The following is a 17,663-nucleotide window of genomic DNA, read 5'->3' on the forward strand; positions in this document are numbered from 1 at the left end:
TTTGTAGGAGAAAGCCCTATTTAAAATTAAATCTATGTTTAGTTGTTTTAGCTGTGGTCAAGCACACGTAGCAATAAATATAATTTTCCTTAGCAGAAAAAATGGTGTTTGTTGTTCACAACTGGATGCATATGCACATTCTATTTTGGTAGCGGAAAGCCCAAGTTTAAATCATCTCGTGTCGTAAACACTTTTTTTTCTAGTACTCATTTGTCTGGGAAATGCGCACGCTAAGAATTTCGAGTTTAATGTATGAAAAAGAATACGTTTTTATGACATCTATAAACCTGCTACGGAGGGTCTTTTAGCAGTGTTTCTATTAAACTTTTATTTTGCATGTGCATGAAAAGAATAACTTATGGCGCATATGGAGGCACATGTATCTGAAAGGCCCATATGCTACCTAGTGAAACTCTGCGACTGTGAAACTGTTGAGATTTCTCCCTTCCTATTACCTCAGATTTCTCTGCATGCATAGATTTAGTTGCACCAAATGACAGAGTCCAATTTGAATGCATACAATATGTAACCCATTTATATGAAAAATTAAGACTCATCTCTTAAAATATATACTTGAGGATGCATAATTTGTTATGTTATTTGGGTAATATAAAGGCATGCTTTTTTTAAAAGAAAGCCAACTTAAGAGAAAGAGTATGCACAAATACTAACATCGGTTTCTGTACGACGGTGGGAAAAGTAGATATACAATACTAGGGTATTGGCAGGTGTAAGAAAATGTCCGAGGATACAACAAGAGCATAATAAATAACATTTTGCTTTTGTCTAACTTATGAGCACAACATGCCCTTTATTTACTCTAGGAATATCTCGTACTCTTTAGCTATTTTTCTAAGTGCATGCCCATTGATCTGAGTAAGCCGCTTCTTCAATATTGAAGAGATAAGTTTGAGGCTGTCATGCCCACTGTTGAAATTAGACTCGGCATTATGCCATCAATCACAAGACAAACATCAGTATTAAACAAGGACTACAATAGAAGTAGCTAGAGATAATAAACAGAATAAAGGGCTATTTTTCTATAAAATATATTTTTCGCTATGAACAAGATTTGTTTAATTGACATTAAATGTCAAGAAGTTAGAGAGCATGATAGAATAAGTTCGAGAGAATGATTTGATGTTGCTATTCAACTGTTGAATAGATATTGAAGGCACATTACATAGAGTTCTTGATTTTACATATATAAAAGTAGGCGCACCATGAGGTGATAATCATCCAATTAATAAAACCATTATTCTAAAAAAAATATTAGACATTGACTCATATATACCAACGGGAGTAACTTTTTATTGGTTAGAAACCGTTGTGCTGACAGTTATTTAACAAGCGCTTTTTTAGACGCACTAAGACCATATATAAGATGCAGACCATTCTCATGCCAATGTCTAGAATATCCAATCTACATAAGTCCTAGTAGCATGCTCCTACAAGATTCTTACAAAAACCTACATGGGTATGTTCCCAATAGGAATGAATATAGATTATGCTTACAAAAATGCTACACTCTAACACTTCCACCGGAGCACAATTCAGCTCCCACAATCAGTAATCAACATGAAAACTTAAAAAACAAGTTTGATAGAAATCAATGTTCACGAAAGCATGAAGCATAAGCGAAGCAACAAACTGACGCTTAGAGCAATGTGTCGGCATTCTGGGAACGGGGGTACCCAGACTTGCCTGCCTGCGGCCTACGGTGTGGCTCAAGGAGTGGCCCAGTATGGCCCATCTTCATCAACACATGCTCAAGACCCTCGCGAGGGGCCAAGCCTCGCGGGGCGGACGACAGGAAGCTTCCTCAGGCACAACCTCGTCAGGATGGCTCGCAAGGAGGCGGAGAGATCAAGGCAGGGTACCTCACGAGGTGCCCATGACGCAAGCCATGACGATCGAAGCCAGGCGGGCACCTGGCGGGCGGCATCCTGCGCAGAGTCCTTGTTTCCTCTTTGGTGCAAAGGGGGCAAGCGCAGGCAAGAGTATCAAGCAAAGGCAACCATTTCGGTGCAATGAGACCAAGACTAGCAGAACGGTAGGATGGAGGTCATCATGGAGCCCAAGCTGGTGTCACCGTCAGAGTCTTTGGCAGGCGAGGACCGACTTTAGCCAGGATAAGTGCACTAGATGTTCCCCTTCAAAATGGCAAATTGTTGGCGCCCTTCCCGCTCAATATTTGGGAAGAGGACCAAGGCCGCGCTCTATAAATAGGGCTAGCCACCACAGAAGAAAGGGATCCAGATTCAATCCTTCCCAAGAGGCATCACCTCCACAAGAACTCCTCTCCTCGCGAGGCAGCTCTTCCTTTGTATTGTTCATCATCAGCCCCTGAGGCAATCAACCACACCACAAACTAGAGTAGGGTATTACACCACAATGGTGGCCCGAACTAGTATAAACCTTGTGTCCCTTGTGTTGTTCTTCGTGTAGTTTAGATCCTTGCGAGGCGACGAGACGTGAGTAGGTAGGAGGTGTGATCTCCGTGTGCACCCCAAAGTTCGAACTTTGAGGGTTTGCCGGAACCCGAAATCCGACATTTGGCGCGCCATGTAGGGGTGTGCCGGAGCTTTCCCTTCCGTCGACCCGCTCTCCGCCAACACCGCGCTTCGCCCTCATGATGGGCAACGCGCCGCCTGCTCCGGTTGCCAGCACCAGCACGGGGGCCAGGGGGCTCCGAGCCTTGGCCCCTGCCTTGCGGCAGGTGCAGTGTCCGAACAAGTTCAAGACGGAGATGCCACCGCGCTACAACGGCATGGCCGATCCGCTGGCTTTCCTGCTGGCGTACGAGGAGGCCGTCCTCAAGGGCGGGGGCGACGACAGGGTCATGGCTAACTAGTTTCCCATGGCTCTCACCGGCGTCCCGCGCATGTGGCTACTCCACCTGCCAACAGCTTCCGTGGCCTCTTGGGGGGAGCTGCGCGGCCTCTTCCTCGCCCAGTATGCTGCACCGACGCCCTCGGTTGTCGCAGCTCTCCTAGGTGGATCGCAGGCGCCACCTTTAGGCCGCCACATCAAGCCATTCGTTCACCAGATCAGCATCGCTTCCGCGCAGCGTGGGGCTCCTCCGGGTTGGGCGGCGCCTAAAGCCGATCTGGCCTTCAGCTCGGATGATCACCCCTCCAACTTAGCCTGCTCAGGCGCGCTCCTAATGTTGTGCACCCCCACCATCTGCCAGGTGGCCGTCACCAGGACCCTCATCGATGGCGGTGCTGGCCTCAGCATGCTCTCGGTGGAAGCCTTCAGCCTCCTCCACGTACCGCCGGAGCGGCTTCAGCCCAGCAGGCCCTTCTTGGGCGTCGGAGGCGGTTCCACCGGCTCCCTGGGACAGATCGGCCTCCCGGTGACCTTCGGCACCTACAACAACTTCCGTACGGAGCTAATCGACTTCGACATCGCCCCCATCGGCCTCCCATACAACGCCATCCTCGGCTACCCGGCACTAGCCCGATTCATGGCCGCAACTCACCCAGCGTACAACCTCATGAAGATGCCCGGGAGTCGCGGCGTCCTCACCGTGTCCGGAGACACCGGGGATGCGTTGCAAGCGCTCAAGCTTGCCTTCAAGACTGCGGCGGTGGCGCAGCCCGCCGGCTCAGCCGTCCTCGAGCCCAAAGGGGCTGCGCCGGCCAAGAAGAAGCAGTTGTTCAGCCAAGACAAGGCAGAAACCAAGCAGGTACCAGTCGACGAGTGTGAACCCACCGGGGCTACCTTCACGATTGGCACCAACCTCGAGCCTGAGCAAGAGAAGGCCCTGGTCAGTTTTCTGCGCGCGAACAGGAAGGTGTTTGCATTGGAACCTAATCAGCTAGCGGGAGTCCCGAGGGATGTAATTCAACACCATCTCAACGTGTGTCCCAACGTGCGCCCTGTGAAGCAGAAGGCACGACGGTAGTCCACAGAGAAGCAGACCTTCATCATCCAAGAGACCCGCAAGTTAGAAGCAGCAGGGGTCATCCGCAAGGTTCGCTACCCAGATTGGCTGGCCAACCCTGTCATCGTGCCGAAGAAGGGGGGAAAGGAACGCATGTGTGTCGACTTCACCAACCTCAACAAAGCCTGCCCGCAGGATCCATTCCCACTTCCTCGCATCGACCAGATCGTTGACTCCACCGCCGAGTGTGACCTAATGTGCTTCCTGGATGCCTTCTCGGGCTATCATCAGATCAAAATGGCGGTGGAGGACGTGGAGAAGACGGCCTTCCTAACCCCATGTGGAGTATACTGCTACACCTCCATGCCGTTCGAGTTGCGCAATGCAGGCGCAACCTTCCAGCGATTGATGCACATCGCTCTGGGCCGACAGCTTGGGAGGAACGCTGAAGCTTACGTGGATGACATTGTGGTGATGTCTCGGGAGGCGAAGACCCTGATACAGGACCTGGAGGAAACCTTCGCGAGCCTCAGCGAAGTGGACCTGCGGCTCAACCCAGAGAAGTGTGTATTTGGAGTCCCCTCGGGCAAGCTCCTAGGCTTCCTCGTATCACATAGAGGCATTGAGGCTAACCTAGAGAAGGTCAAGGCAGTCGAGGACATGAGCCCGCCAAAGACCCTCAGGGAAATGCAAAAGCTCACCGGGCTCGTAACCGCTTTAGGGCGTTTCATCTCCAAGCTGGGAGAGCTGGCGCTGCCTTTCTTCAAGCTGATGAAGAGGAAAGGCCCCTTCGAATGGACTGAAGAGGCCGACAAAGCATTCCAAGACCTCAAGAGGTACCTTACCAGCCCCCCGGTGATAGTGGCCACTCGCCCTCGGGAGCCCCTGGTACTCTATCTTGCAGCCACCCCTTTTCTGCCAGCGCAGCCCTGGTAGCGGTCCGAAAGGAGCATCAGGCCTCGGCCGCCGTTGCACTCCCGGTCGAGGCAGAACAGGGCCTGGAAGGCCTCACAGAGGCCACGACCGCAGTAGAGAAAGATCATCCCCGCCAAGAGAGCGCACCAGGAGCAGAGGAGGCTCCTTCAGGCGACCAAGGACTGAGGGCCGCGCCGCCCCAGGAGGCGCCCCGGCCTCCGGAGGACGTGGGCCGCGCCAGCACCCTCAATCTCGTCGAGCATCCGGTGTACTTCGTCAGTACGGTGCTGCGGGACACAAGGGCACGGTACCCAATGCCTCAGAAGCTACTCCTCGCACTGTTGGTATCCTCGCGCAAGCTGCGGCATTACTTTCAGGGCCATCCCATCAAGGTCGTCTCAGCCTATCCCCTGGAAACGGTGCTCAGGAGCCCCAATTCAGTGGGGAGGGTTGCCGAATGGAACATCGAACTGCAAGCATTCCAGCTAGAATTCAGCACTACCACGGTCATTAAGGGGGCTGCGCTCGCGGATTTCGTGGCAGAATGGACAGAGGCGCCAGGGCTCAAACTGGGCGAGGACCGGTCACTCTCCCCGGGGAGTGAATCGCCGGATGGTTGGGTGATGTACTTCGACGGAGCATTCGCACGGCAGGGCGCAAGGGCTGGTGCAATGCTCATATCCCCCACTCAAGACAAGCTTTACTATGCCGTGCAGCTCTATTTCCAGCATGGGGAGAAGGTCTCCAACAACATAGCAGAATATGAGGGCCTGATAGCGGGCTTGAGGGCAGCCATCGCCTTGGGAGTAAAGCGAATCACCATCAAAGGTGACTCGCAACTCCTCGTCAACTTCTCCAACAAAGTGTACGAGCCAAAGGATGAGCATATGGAAGCGTACCTCGCGGAGGTCCGCAAGATGGACAAACAATTATGGGGGCTGGAGTTGCAGCATGTGCCTCGCGGTACCAATCAGGAGGCTGACGACATCGCCAAGGAGCATCCAGGCGGCTACCTCAGGAGCCTGGCGTCTTCGAGGAGCGGCTCTTCAAACCCCCGACGACGTCGACGTTATCAAGCACGGCGTAGCCTAGGGAGGAACTCCCTCAGCCACCTGCCACGGGAGCCCCGGCCTGCGGCCCGACCTCGGGGGCACGCCTGCTTCTGGCGTTGGAGCCTCAGGAAGAATGCTGCATGGCAGAATTCAAGGTCTACTTGACGCAAGGGACTCTGCCGGAGAAGGAGGAGGACGCGGAGCGCGTGGCACGGCAGGCCACGGCCTATAGCATCAAGGATGGGGAGCTCTACCGAAGGCGACCGAACGATGTGTTCCTGCGTTGCATTCCAAGAGAGCAAGGGAAGGAGCTGCGGACAGACATACACAGTGGAGACTGTGGGCACCACTCATCCTCGCGGACCCTCGTTGGCAAGGCATTTCGCAACGGATTCTACTGGCCCACAGCGCTCAACGACGCCGTTGAGTTGGTGAAGGCTTGTGAGGCCTGCCAGTTGCACGCCAAGCAGATCCACCAGCCGGCGGGGGGACTGCAGACCATACCCCTCTCATGGCCATTCGCAGTTTGGGGTCTAGACATTCTGGGCCCGTTCCCTCGGGTGCCAGGGGGCTACCGCTACCTCTACGTCGCCGTGGACAAGTTCACCAAGTGGGCCAAGGTAGAAGCCGTCCGCACCATACCCGCGGGCTCAACAGTCAAGTTCATCAAGGGCCTCGTGAGCCGATTTGGGGTGCCTAACCACATTATCACCGACAACGGTTCGCAGTTCACCACCAATCTCTTCAAAACATATTGTGCTAACCTCGGAATGCAGATATGCTATGCCTCGGTGGTGCACCCCCGGAGCAACGGCCAGGCTGAGCGGGCCAACGCGGATGTCCTGAGGGGCCTCAAAACCATAACCTTCAAGAAGAAGCTAGAAGCCTGCGGCAGGGGCTGGTACGACGAGCTCCAATCCGTGTTGTGGTCCATCCGCACGACCGCAACCAAGCCGACTGGCGAGACCCCGTTCTTTCTGGTTTATGGAGCTGAAGCCGTTCTCCCTCACGAGGTCAGGCGTCGTTCCGCATGGGTCCTGGCCTTCGACGAGGCGCAGCAGGACGCCATGCGGGGGATGGATCTCGTGCTGGGGGAGGAGCGTCACCGAGAAGCCGCACTACGAGCAGCAAGGTACCAACAAGCACTGCGGCGATACCACTGCCGCAACATCCGCCCTAGGACTCTTCAGGTAGGGGACCTCGTGTTCAGATGGGTTCTCTCCAGGGAGGGGCTGCATAAGCTCTCTCCCATGTGGGGAGGCCCATTCAAGGTTGTTCATGTTTCCAGGCCCGGCTCCACGCGCTTGGAGACCCAGGAGGGGGTGCCCGTCCAGAACGCGTGGAACATTCAACATCTCCGAAGATTTTACCCCTGAAAAAGGCCCGATCCGTGTGAAGAAGGCGAATGCCTGTGAAGTAGCCATGTTTTGGAAAAGGCCCGGTGCCTGTGAAGAAGGCGAATGCTTGTCAAGTAGCCGCGTTTTGGAAAAGGCCCGGTGCCTGTGAAGAAGCGAATGCCTGTGAAGTTCCCGCGTTTTGGAAAAGGCCCGGTGCCTGTGAAGAAGGCGAATGCCTGTGAAGTTGCTGCGTTTGGGAAAAGGCCCAGTGCTTGTGAAGAAGGCAAACGCCTGTGAAGCTCGCCGTTCGTGACACTCTCACGTAATAATGAGTGGGGCTGTACATGCCCCGGAGTCTCCGGAGTGCCGTCCTCGGGCCTCGGGGGCTCCCGCCCACGCCCGCAGCACTTAGCTCCGCGCTGGTGAGAAGACGTCGAAGACTAGATTAGGTGCCGGACACGGCTTATTTCATTTGCTTTCCGCAGTTGGCTTGTTTGTTTCTATTTGAATTTTTACTGAAGCTGTTACCGTTTCGAGCTCGCGACCCTTCGTCCATTTCACTTGTTTGTTTCGTTTTCTCTCGCGCAAAGTCTCACGAGGGAGGAACATGGGCACCCTCACGAGTGTTTTCTGCCCTGGTGATTTGGAACTTCCCTATCCGAGTCCGCTGCGGGAGCACCCCTCCCAGTCCGTGCCCCACGGGCATCATGACACGATCACGAGACTTGGGTTGGTCGTCCCCGCTACCAAGGCTGGAGACTACCCCTACTGACTAACCCCTGGAGGACACAAGGCGCACGACGAGGCCCTAGCCTCGGGAGGCGAGGACCGCAACGAGCCTCCCCCCAAGCTAAGTAATTTCCACGCATAAACATGCGGAACGAAAACATAGCGCAGAAACAGTAGAAACAGCGCGCCAATTAAACAGCAACAGTTCAACACGCCCCCGTGGGGCACCAGACTACCTTCTTTTTGCACAGGAAAGAAAGAAAAGCAAAATGGGCACGACTTGCCCGGCATAAACTCTCGGCAAGGGCTCGTACTGCCTTGGGAGCTCAGCTGGATTCCGTCTCCCGCTTCACCGAGGCATGGTGTCGGGCCGACCGGCTGCCCTCTCCCAGGCGAGCGCGACGGCGAGGGGGCTGGTCGCGACCACCGCTGGAGGAGCTGCCGTCTGATGGGGAGTCACCAAGGCTTTGCAGGCTTCGGGTGCCGCTGCCCACGCGCCTCCCACCACCTCCATCCCGACCAACGCCGGGGCTGGGCGCACGGCTGCGGTCATCATCTTCGGGGCAGCATCCGGCGCGGCGGCCATCTTCCCCGAACACCCTCACGTAGAGGGTGACATCGCCATCGAACTTAAAGTGTAGAGTGCACCATTGGCTCAATTCGCGCGCGTGGGCAAACATTTGCTAGCCGCGGGTCAGGGACGCCTCACCGGCGGTGGAGACCTCCAGAGTAGCCTAGGAGGCTCTGCTGCAGCAACCATCTGCCTGAAGCCAAAGGCCGCCCAGGGCACCAGCCGGAAGTTCACCTACAAATAAGCGGGAGAGCTGGAGCCAGGTGCCGGTCGGGTCCGCCGACCACACGACGAACTCCGGCAGCACCTCCGCCGAGCGGGAACGCGGCCTGGGGGGTCTCGCAGCCACCGCGTACCTCTCGTCGGCAGCCGAGCACCCACCGCCGCGCAGAGGACTGCTTCCACGACCACGAGAAGCCGCAGCGGAGGCCGTAGGATGCTTGCGAGGGCGGCCCCGGCCACGCTTGGCCGGAGGAGAGCCAGGACCTTCCTGGCGAGCCTTTCCTTTCTCCGCGCCCGAGAACCTCTTCGGCGGGGCCATGGGGATGACGAGCGGCCAAGAAGAAGAAGGGGAGAGGCAGGAAGGGATGGACTAGAAGGGCTCGCGCCGTTCCGTACATATAGCCGGGGGAGGCCAACCGCAGGCCTCCACGATCACAGGTAATCATGACCCGTTTTGCATGTAGGGACTTGTCATGTCGTGCAGTTACCGAGGCGTCATGGGGGAGCAGGGACGCCCACATCCAATCAATTGCCACGCGGCGCCCAAGGCCGCAGGCTGTTGGGGCCTGCGACGCTTCGCACTTGCCCTTCGCTTCTCTGCTAAGCCAAGTCCAGGCGCGCCTTGGGCCCGGGGGCTACTATCGGCGTTCTGAGAACGGGGGTACCCAGACTTGCCTGCCTGCGGCCTACGGCGTGGCTCAAGGAGTGGCCCAGTACGTCCCATCTTCATTAACACATGCTCAAGACCCTCGCGAGGGGCAAGCCTCATGGGGCGGACAACAGGAAGCTTCCTCAGGCACAGCCTCGTCAGGCTGGCTCACGAGAAGGCGGAGAGATCAAGGCAGGGTACCTCACGAGGTGCCCATGATGCAAACCATGATGACCGAAGCCAGGAGGGCGCCTGGCGGGCGCCGGCCTGCACCGAGTCCTTGTTTCCTCTTTGGTACAAAGGGGGCAAGCGCAGGCAAGAGTATCAAGCAAAGGCAACCATTTCGGTGCAACAAGACCAAGACCAGCAGAACAGCAGGATGGAGGTCATCGTGGAGCCCAAGCCGGCGTCACCATCAGAGTCTTTGGCAGGCGAGGACCGACTTTAGCCAGGATAAGTGTACTATATGTTCCCCTTCAAAATGGTCAATTGTTGGTGCCCTTCCCGCTCAATATTTGGGAAGAGGACCAAGGCCTCGCTCTATAAATAAGGCTATCCACCACAGAAGAAAGGGATCCGGATTCAATCCTTCCCAAGAGGCATCGCCTCCACAAGAACTCCTCTCCTCGCGAGGCAGTTCTTCCTTTGTATTGTTCATCATCAGCCCCTGAGGCAATCCACCACACCACAAACTAGAGTAGGGTATTACACCACAATGGTGGACCGAACTAGTATAAACCTCGTGTCCCTTGTGTTGTTCTTCATGTAGTTTAGATCCTTGCGAGGCAACGAGACGTGAGTAGGTAGGAGGTGTGATCTCCGCGCGCACCCCAGAGTTCGAACCTTGAGGGTCTGCCGGAACCCGAAATCTGACACAATGAGTGCTTAACCATTTTGAAAAATAGAACTGCAAGTTTTGGAGGTTGTAGACCGAGAATTAACCTGAGTAGACGATGCGGGACCTTGGGGAAGTTGGTGACATATTTCCTGAATGTGCATTGGCCTGTGTTGCCGCGACAACATAGATCTGCAATGAAAGAACTTCATTTTAAACATATGTTCCCAGCCTGGTCCTTGCTTGGAAAGAGAAGCAAAAAAGAAAAGGATTATGCAATGACACACCAAACACCAAGGCAATGCAAAATATTCACTGATTTCACTCATATTTTTCGACGATGCATATAAACTGGCCCTAAACATTACATTAATTAACAATTAATGAAAAGAACTTCTTAAGGCACTCAGTCACAGGTTATGATTCTACCACCTACCATTTTTACTAAAATGACCATGTCAGTACTGATTTTATATGAAGCTACAAAGAGATAATAATAATAATAGCTACATTGATGAAAACTAAAATCACAATATATATAAAACTTGGTGTCACACCCTCCTTACGTCATGGCAGTACCTGACCTCTTTTCTAATAAAATCATATTATAACAATCTGCATATATATACCTGACCTTTGTTATAATAGAATTTATATATATGGTTCACTCAGTGTGCCTACAATTTTTAGAATGTAAATTTCCCATGTTTTGAGAAACCATTTTAGGATTGCAAGGAACAATTTTGCAAAGTACAACATTGCAAGTAAATCACGAAGAGTTACTGAGAAACTACCTAGCCTGTAGCATGGAATCTCTTTCATCGGCACACTCAACCAAGAGCACCATTACACAGAACAAAGAGGTGTAGGAAAAATAGTTTGTTTCATGTATACTTGTAAACGATATTGCCATTTTCCAATAAATAAAGTCATTTCTTGAAAACAAAAACGCAGGAAAAAGAGGAACAACCCAGGATTATCAAACCACCTCAACCCATAGACCTGCCCAGGTGGCTCACCTCAACGAACACTCGGAAAAGCATGTCGGGTTCTTGATGCCAGGCACCCTCTCCACATTGCCGCCTAGTGAGATATAGCACGCCACCGACGGTGTCCTCTTCCTCGTCCCCCTCTCTACTTCCCCACTACATGTAATCCACAATCCGACTCCCCAGATCCTAAACAAATCACCATCAATATCTTTAGTGTCTGAAGTGGAGAACCATCAAGGGACACTGTAAAACAAATTATTTGCAGGTACCAAGGTGCAGCTACTAATTTCCCTTCCAACCATATGAACCTTTGCCATACAAAAAATTATTATGCAAAGCTATACATACATGAACATAGCTACATATTCATTATACATTATATCGCAGAACATTTTGGAACTACTGAAATAGAAGCTGATGATAAGGAAACACCGTTGGATTTTTCAACAAATAATTTGCAGCTGCTAATATCTTTGGCAATTACAAGCATACCCAGCGTCCATGTGTAGAATTATTTAGACAGGTCCCGAGGGCATGCTCACAGTCTATTCTATGTTGCAGATAGCTTAGCTGTGCAAGAATTATCAGGGCAGTCTACTCTATGCGATTCAGTCAAGGTGTTGGTATCAATTACGATAACATCGATGATACATGTGTGTGTCATATCCACCAGGAATTGAACTAAACTACTTGGGCCCCAATATTTCATAGTGAAAATCAGTAGAAACTAAAAAGAGTAAATTGTAATTAGTTTTGGTAGAAACATATTTCACATTAATTTTAATTAAGCAGAGCAGGGGAATTTCCTCAATGAGATGGGCCGGTGTGTTCAGAAGCAATTGTGATCAGTAGAAAAAGATAAATTGTCAGGATGCCGACAACATGGATCAATGGAATAAATTCTCACAAATGAAATGACAGTGAAGGGGACATGAATCTTGACTCTGGATTGAGCAAAGTAAATGGGATAAGCTCACCTTGCTGTAGAGAAGACGGACACCCAACTTCAAGAAAAAAGGCGAGTACGCCAAGCAAAATCTGCAAGGGAAATCTTAATTTAGACATGGTACCACCTGAACATAGCAAGACATCCGGATGTCTAAAATACACCTCACCTACTGGAATCACCCTCGCCTCAATGAAAGAAATATAGCGTAGCTCGACCCTGAGTATGAAGCAAAAAGACATAATGAGACATGCTAAACTTGCAATTAATGAATGAATTGTTTGAACCTACACTGAATAGTTCATGTCCATCCATCTGTATGCTACTTTCTCATCAGAACGTCAATCCCAAAGATCTTCTGCTGGAAATATAACTTTATATTAGTCAGCTGACACAACACGTTAACTATCCAAGGTGTTTCCTAATACACAACACTCTCTCAGAACATTTGAGGAACAAATCAAGGGAAGTTTTCAAATCAGCATTACATGTGTAAAGTCATAATCCCTGAACATTATAAATAGCATAGTAGAAAATTTGAAAAGCACAAAAATAGATATTAAAGATAGCACCATCAGGGCTAATGTACTATCTAAAAGTGCTCTAATGCCTAGTATGTAAAGTTACCTAGAAAAACTCCAGCACATGAAAGGTGTGACAAAATAAAGGGGAAACAACAACCCTCCTCAAGAAATGGTGCTGATAGGCAGACATATTCCTTTTCATGTACTGTGGTGCAAGAGTTCAGAAGAAATCAGGCTCACCTATCTTGGAAGGGTCCGACTGCTCTAGGGACATCAAGCCACAATATCTCCGGCCACTCAGAACCAAAACAATACCCTATCTTCAGTTTCAGACTTCTAGTCAAAGGAAACTGTATGGGCCAAAAATAATCTTCATAGAACATAGCAAATAATAAATAAGCAAAACGATCGTCCTTGGAAATGCAATAAATGTTGCAAAACAGTCAAGATCATTTGAAAATATACACATCTTACCCTGCTGCTTGTAGTCCTCGACGACCTGCTCCTTCTTCGTGTCGTTGGCCGCGTCCCCTTCCCTGCAGCCATACCCCATTGCGGAGGAGTCCCGCTGCTTGCACTCCTCGATGGCATGCTCCTTCTCGTATTTTTATCCGTGTCTCACCCCTTGTAGCTCCACCCCAGACAGCACAAGGTCACAATTTATATTCAGAGCTATTTGAAAAGTTTTGGTCCCAAATTCGTTTTCACTTTTAGTGCCAACAAAAATATAGATCTGCTCTGCAATTAATTTACATGACATGACGATGGCGTCAATTCATATCCATTCGTTAGAACATGAACATTTATATTTTGTTCTTCGGAAAACAAACTGGACATATAAGGGAATATACTAAACCGAAACAGAAAAAAATATGGCAATCTCTTTGCATAATCTGGAATGTAAAAAGGCATAGCTCCTAACTCAAGCTCTAATCTAACCTAGACCTTTGCTACTTCTAGTAATTGTATCATCTGAACAAGTGCAACACAATTGTTCTAAGTTCTCAACTGAATGCCCATATCCATAAAATTAAAATGCTTCAGAAAGTATGAAAATGCACTCAAACGTGATAATGCTTTCTAGTAATCACTGCTTAGAACTGAGGTGACAATGCAACAAATGTGTCAAGAGGAGAATGAGCAAGAGTGGATTTGGAGTTAAAGGAGAAACCAAATATGGGGACAGAAGGAGAATGAGCAAGAGTGGATCTGAAGGTAGGAGGAGAAACCAACCATGGGGCTCGTCAGCTCGATTAAAGCGTCGAATTCATCCGAGGGCCAACATTCGGCGAGCGAGCACCGTTCTGTCCCTGCTGCTCCTTGCGCCCCACACCGGCCTCTCCTCTATCCTGCAATACATGCACCCGCCGTTAGCCTCCTCACAGTCCCGGCCCCTGCAACCCTGTCATGAAGACCGCGCCGCCCTGCTCCCCCAGGGCGATGACCTGCATCTGATCCGGGAGGAGGGAGGTGGAGTGGCGACGGCAGCGGCCGGCGAGGGAGTGAAGGGAGATGCAGGAGGACGGGGAGGGAGGCGTCAAGCAGCTGGGGCGCGTGGATAAAGGGGGCTAGGGTTTGTCTGGCCGCTGGAGTGGGGGTGGGACGACGTGAGGGTAGGATTGGACGCGGAGGTGAAAACTGGTCAGCAAAAATGACCGTTAGGTGAAAATTGGGTTTTACTGTTGTGAAGATCCAACGGCTCAAACGCACCAGAAGATAGATCCGACGGCCCACGAAGCCCAAATCAAGGGAGCCTCCAGGGAGCGAGTTGGCTAGCCTCATTATTGTTTTAAATGCGGCTCTCTCTAATGCATAACCCCAAGATGATAAAGGTAAATTGGTAAGAGACATCATAGAATGCACCATATCTAATAAAGTACGGTAATGACGTTCGGACATTCCATTACGCTATGGTGTTCCAGGTGGCGTGAGTTCTGAAACAATTCCACATTGTCTTAAATGAAGGCCAAACTCGTAACTCAAATATTCGCCTCCGCGATCAGATCATAGAAACTTTATTTTCTTGTTACGATGATTCTCCACTTCACTCCGAAATTCTTTGAACTTTTCAAATGTTTTTGAATTGTGTTTCATAAAGTAGATATACCCATGCCTACTTAAATCATCTGTGAAGGTTAGAAAATAACGATACCCGTCGCGTGCTTCAACACTCATCGGACCGCATCCATCGAATGTCCAATAAGTCATTAGCTCGCTCCATTGTTCCGGGGAACGGATTTTTAGTCATCTTACCTGTGAGGCATGGTTCGTAAGTAACAAATGATTTATAATCAAGTGATTCCAAAAGTCCACACGCATTAAGTTTCTTCAGGTGCTTTACACTAATATGACCTAAACGGCAGTGCCACAAGTATGTTGTAGTATCATTATCAACTTTGCATCTTTTGGCATCAATATGATGAATATGTGTATCACTACGATCGAGATTCAACAAGAATAGACTATTCATCAAAGGTGCATGACCATAAAAGATATTGCTCATATAAATAGTACAACCATTATTCTCTGACTTAATTGAATAACCGTCTCGCAAATAAATAAGATCCGGATATAATTTTCATGCTCAACGCTAGCACCAAATAACAATTATTGAGGTCTAAAACTAATTCTGAAGGTAGATGTAGAGGTAGCGTGCCGACGGCGATCACATCAACCTTGGAACCATTCCTGACGCGCATCGTCACCTCGTCCTAAGCCAATCTTCATTTATTCCATAGCTCCTGTTTTGAGTTACAAATATGAGCAACCGAACCAGTATCAAATACCCAGGCGCTACTATTAGCATTAGTAAGGTACACATCAATAACATGTATATCAAATATACCTTTGTTCACTTTGCCATCCTTCTTATCTGCCAAGTGTTATGGGCAATTCCGCTTCTAGTGACCATTTCCTTTGCAGTAGAAGCACTCAGTTTTAGGCTTGGGTCCATCTTTGAGCTTCTTCGTTTGAGCGGCAACTTGCTTGCAATTCTTCTTGAAGTTCGCTTTCTTTCCCTTGCCCTTTTTCTTGAAACTAGTAGTCTTGTTAACCATCAACACTTGATGCTCCTTCTTGATTTCTACCTTCGCCGATTTCAGCATTGCGAAGAGCTCAGGAATCATTTTCGACATCCCTTGCATATTATACTTCATCACGAAGCCTTTGTAGCTTGGTGGCAGTGACTGTAGAACTCTATCAATAACACCCTCAACTAGAAGATCAATTCCTAGCTGAGTCAAGTGGTTATGATACCCAGACATTTTGAATATGTGTTCACTCACAGAACTGTTCTCCTCCATCTTACAACTAAAGAACTTGTTGCTTCATATCTGTCAACCCGGGCATTTGCTTGAGATATTAACTTCAGCTCTTGGAAAATCTCATATGCTCTGTGGCATTCAAAACGCTTTTGAATTCCCGTTTCTAAGCCGTAAAGCATGGCACACTGAACTATTGAGTAGTCATCAGATCGAGCTTGCCAGATGTTCATAACAGCTTCAGCTCCTGCAGCAGGTCTGTCACCTAGTGGTGCATCAAGGACATAATTTTTCTATGTAGCAATGAGGATAACCCTCAATTTATGGACCCAGTCCGTGTAGTTGCTACCATCATCTTTCAACTTAGCTTTCTCTAGGAATGCATTAAAATTCAAGGGAACAGTAGCACGGGCCATTGATCTACAACATAGATATGCAAAAACTATTAAGACTATGTTCATGATAAATTTTAGTTCAAATAATCAAATTACTAATGGACTCCCACTTAAATCAACATCCCTCAAGTTTTCTAAGTGATACATGCTCCAAATCAACTAACCCATGTCCGATCATGACGTGAGATGGGCTAGTCTTCAATGGTGAACATCTCAATGTTGATCATATCTACTATATGACTCACGTTCAACCTTTCGGTCTCCAGTGTTCGAGACCATGTCTGTACATGCTAGGCTCATCATGCATGTTTACCCCAAGTATTCTGCATGTGCAAAACTGGCGTACACCCGTTGTATGTGAATGTAGATTCTATCACACCCGATCATCACGAGGTGCTTCGAAACGACGAAGTTTGGCAGCAGTGCATACTCAGGGAGAACACTTTTATCTTGAAATTAAGTAAAGGGATCACCTTATAATGATACCGTCGTTCTAAGAAAAATAAGATGCATAAAGGATAAACATCACATGCAATCAAAATATGTGACATGATATAGCCATCATCATCTTGTGCTTTCGATCTCCATCTCCAAAGCATCGGCATGATATCCATCGTCACCGGCATGACACCTTGATCTCCATTGTAGCGTCGGGGTTGTCTCACCAACTATTGCTTCTACAACTATTTCTAACGCATAGTAATAAAGTAAAGCAATTACATGGCGCTTAAGTGATTGACACACAGGTCATACAATAATTAAAGACAATCCCAAGGCTCCTGCTGATTGTCATACTCATTGACATGCAAGTCAACTTATTACAAAACAAGATCATCTCATACATCAACATATATCACATCATATCTTGACCATATCACATCACAACATGCCCTGCAAAAACAAGCTAGACGTCCTCTACTTTGTTGTTGCAAGTTTTACATGGCTGCTACGGGCAACTAGCAAGAACCGTTCTTACCTATGCAGAACCACAACGGTGATTATCATGTTTTTATTTAACCTTTTGAAAGGACCACCGTAGTCAAATCCGATTCAACGGAAGTAAGAGAAACAGACACCCGCCAGCCACCTTTATGAAAAACAAGTTGCATGTCAATCGGTGGAACCGGTCTCATGTGTGTGGACATGTAAGGTTGGTCCGGGCCGTTTCATCCCACAATGCCGCCGAATCAAAATAAGACATTGGTGGGAAGTAATATGAACCTCACCACCCACAATTCCTTTGTGTTCTACTCATGCATATCATCTACGCATATACCTGGCTCATGATGCCACTGTTGGGGAACGTCGCATGAAAAACATTTCTATGCATACGCAAGATCTATCCAT

The 17,663-nt window shown here is 49.4% G+C and overlaps 1 long non-coding RNA gene across 14 annotated transcripts; it reads right to left on the minus strand.

Annotated features, from left to right (window-relative positions):
- Window positions 1-652: 652 nt before the first annotated feature.
- LOC123045298 (uncharacterized) lies at window positions 653-14,268 on the minus strand. 14 transcript variants are annotated; one of them, XR_006421259.1, is made up of 8 exons: window positions 13,895-14,267; window positions 13,136-13,292; window positions 12,902-13,031; window positions 12,429-12,495; window positions 12,169-12,356; window positions 11,219-11,377; window positions 10,307-10,391; window positions 653-927 (listed from the first exon to the last, which is right to left on the minus strand). It is a non-coding gene; the product is annotated as an uncharacterized lncRNA (long non-coding RNA). The 14 variants fall into 14 exon arrangements; XR_006421265.1 differs by lacking the exon at window positions 653-927 and having other exon boundaries at window positions 9,417-10,391; window positions 12,169-12,229; window positions 12,307-12,356; window positions 13,895-14,268; XR_006421271.1 differs by lacking the exon at window positions 653-927 and having other exon boundaries at window positions 9,417-10,391; window positions 13,136-13,399; window positions 13,895-14,010; window positions 14,107-14,265.
- Between the last annotated feature and the right edge of the window lie 3,395 nt (window positions 14,269-17,663).

This window comes from Triticum aestivum, chromosome 2B (genome assembly GCF_018294505.1).
Source record: "Triticum aestivum cultivar Chinese Spring chromosome 2B, IWGSC CS RefSeq v2.1, whole genome shotgun sequence".
Classification (NCBI taxonomy): Eukaryota; Viridiplantae; Streptophyta; class Magnoliopsida; order Poales; family Poaceae; genus Triticum; species Triticum aestivum.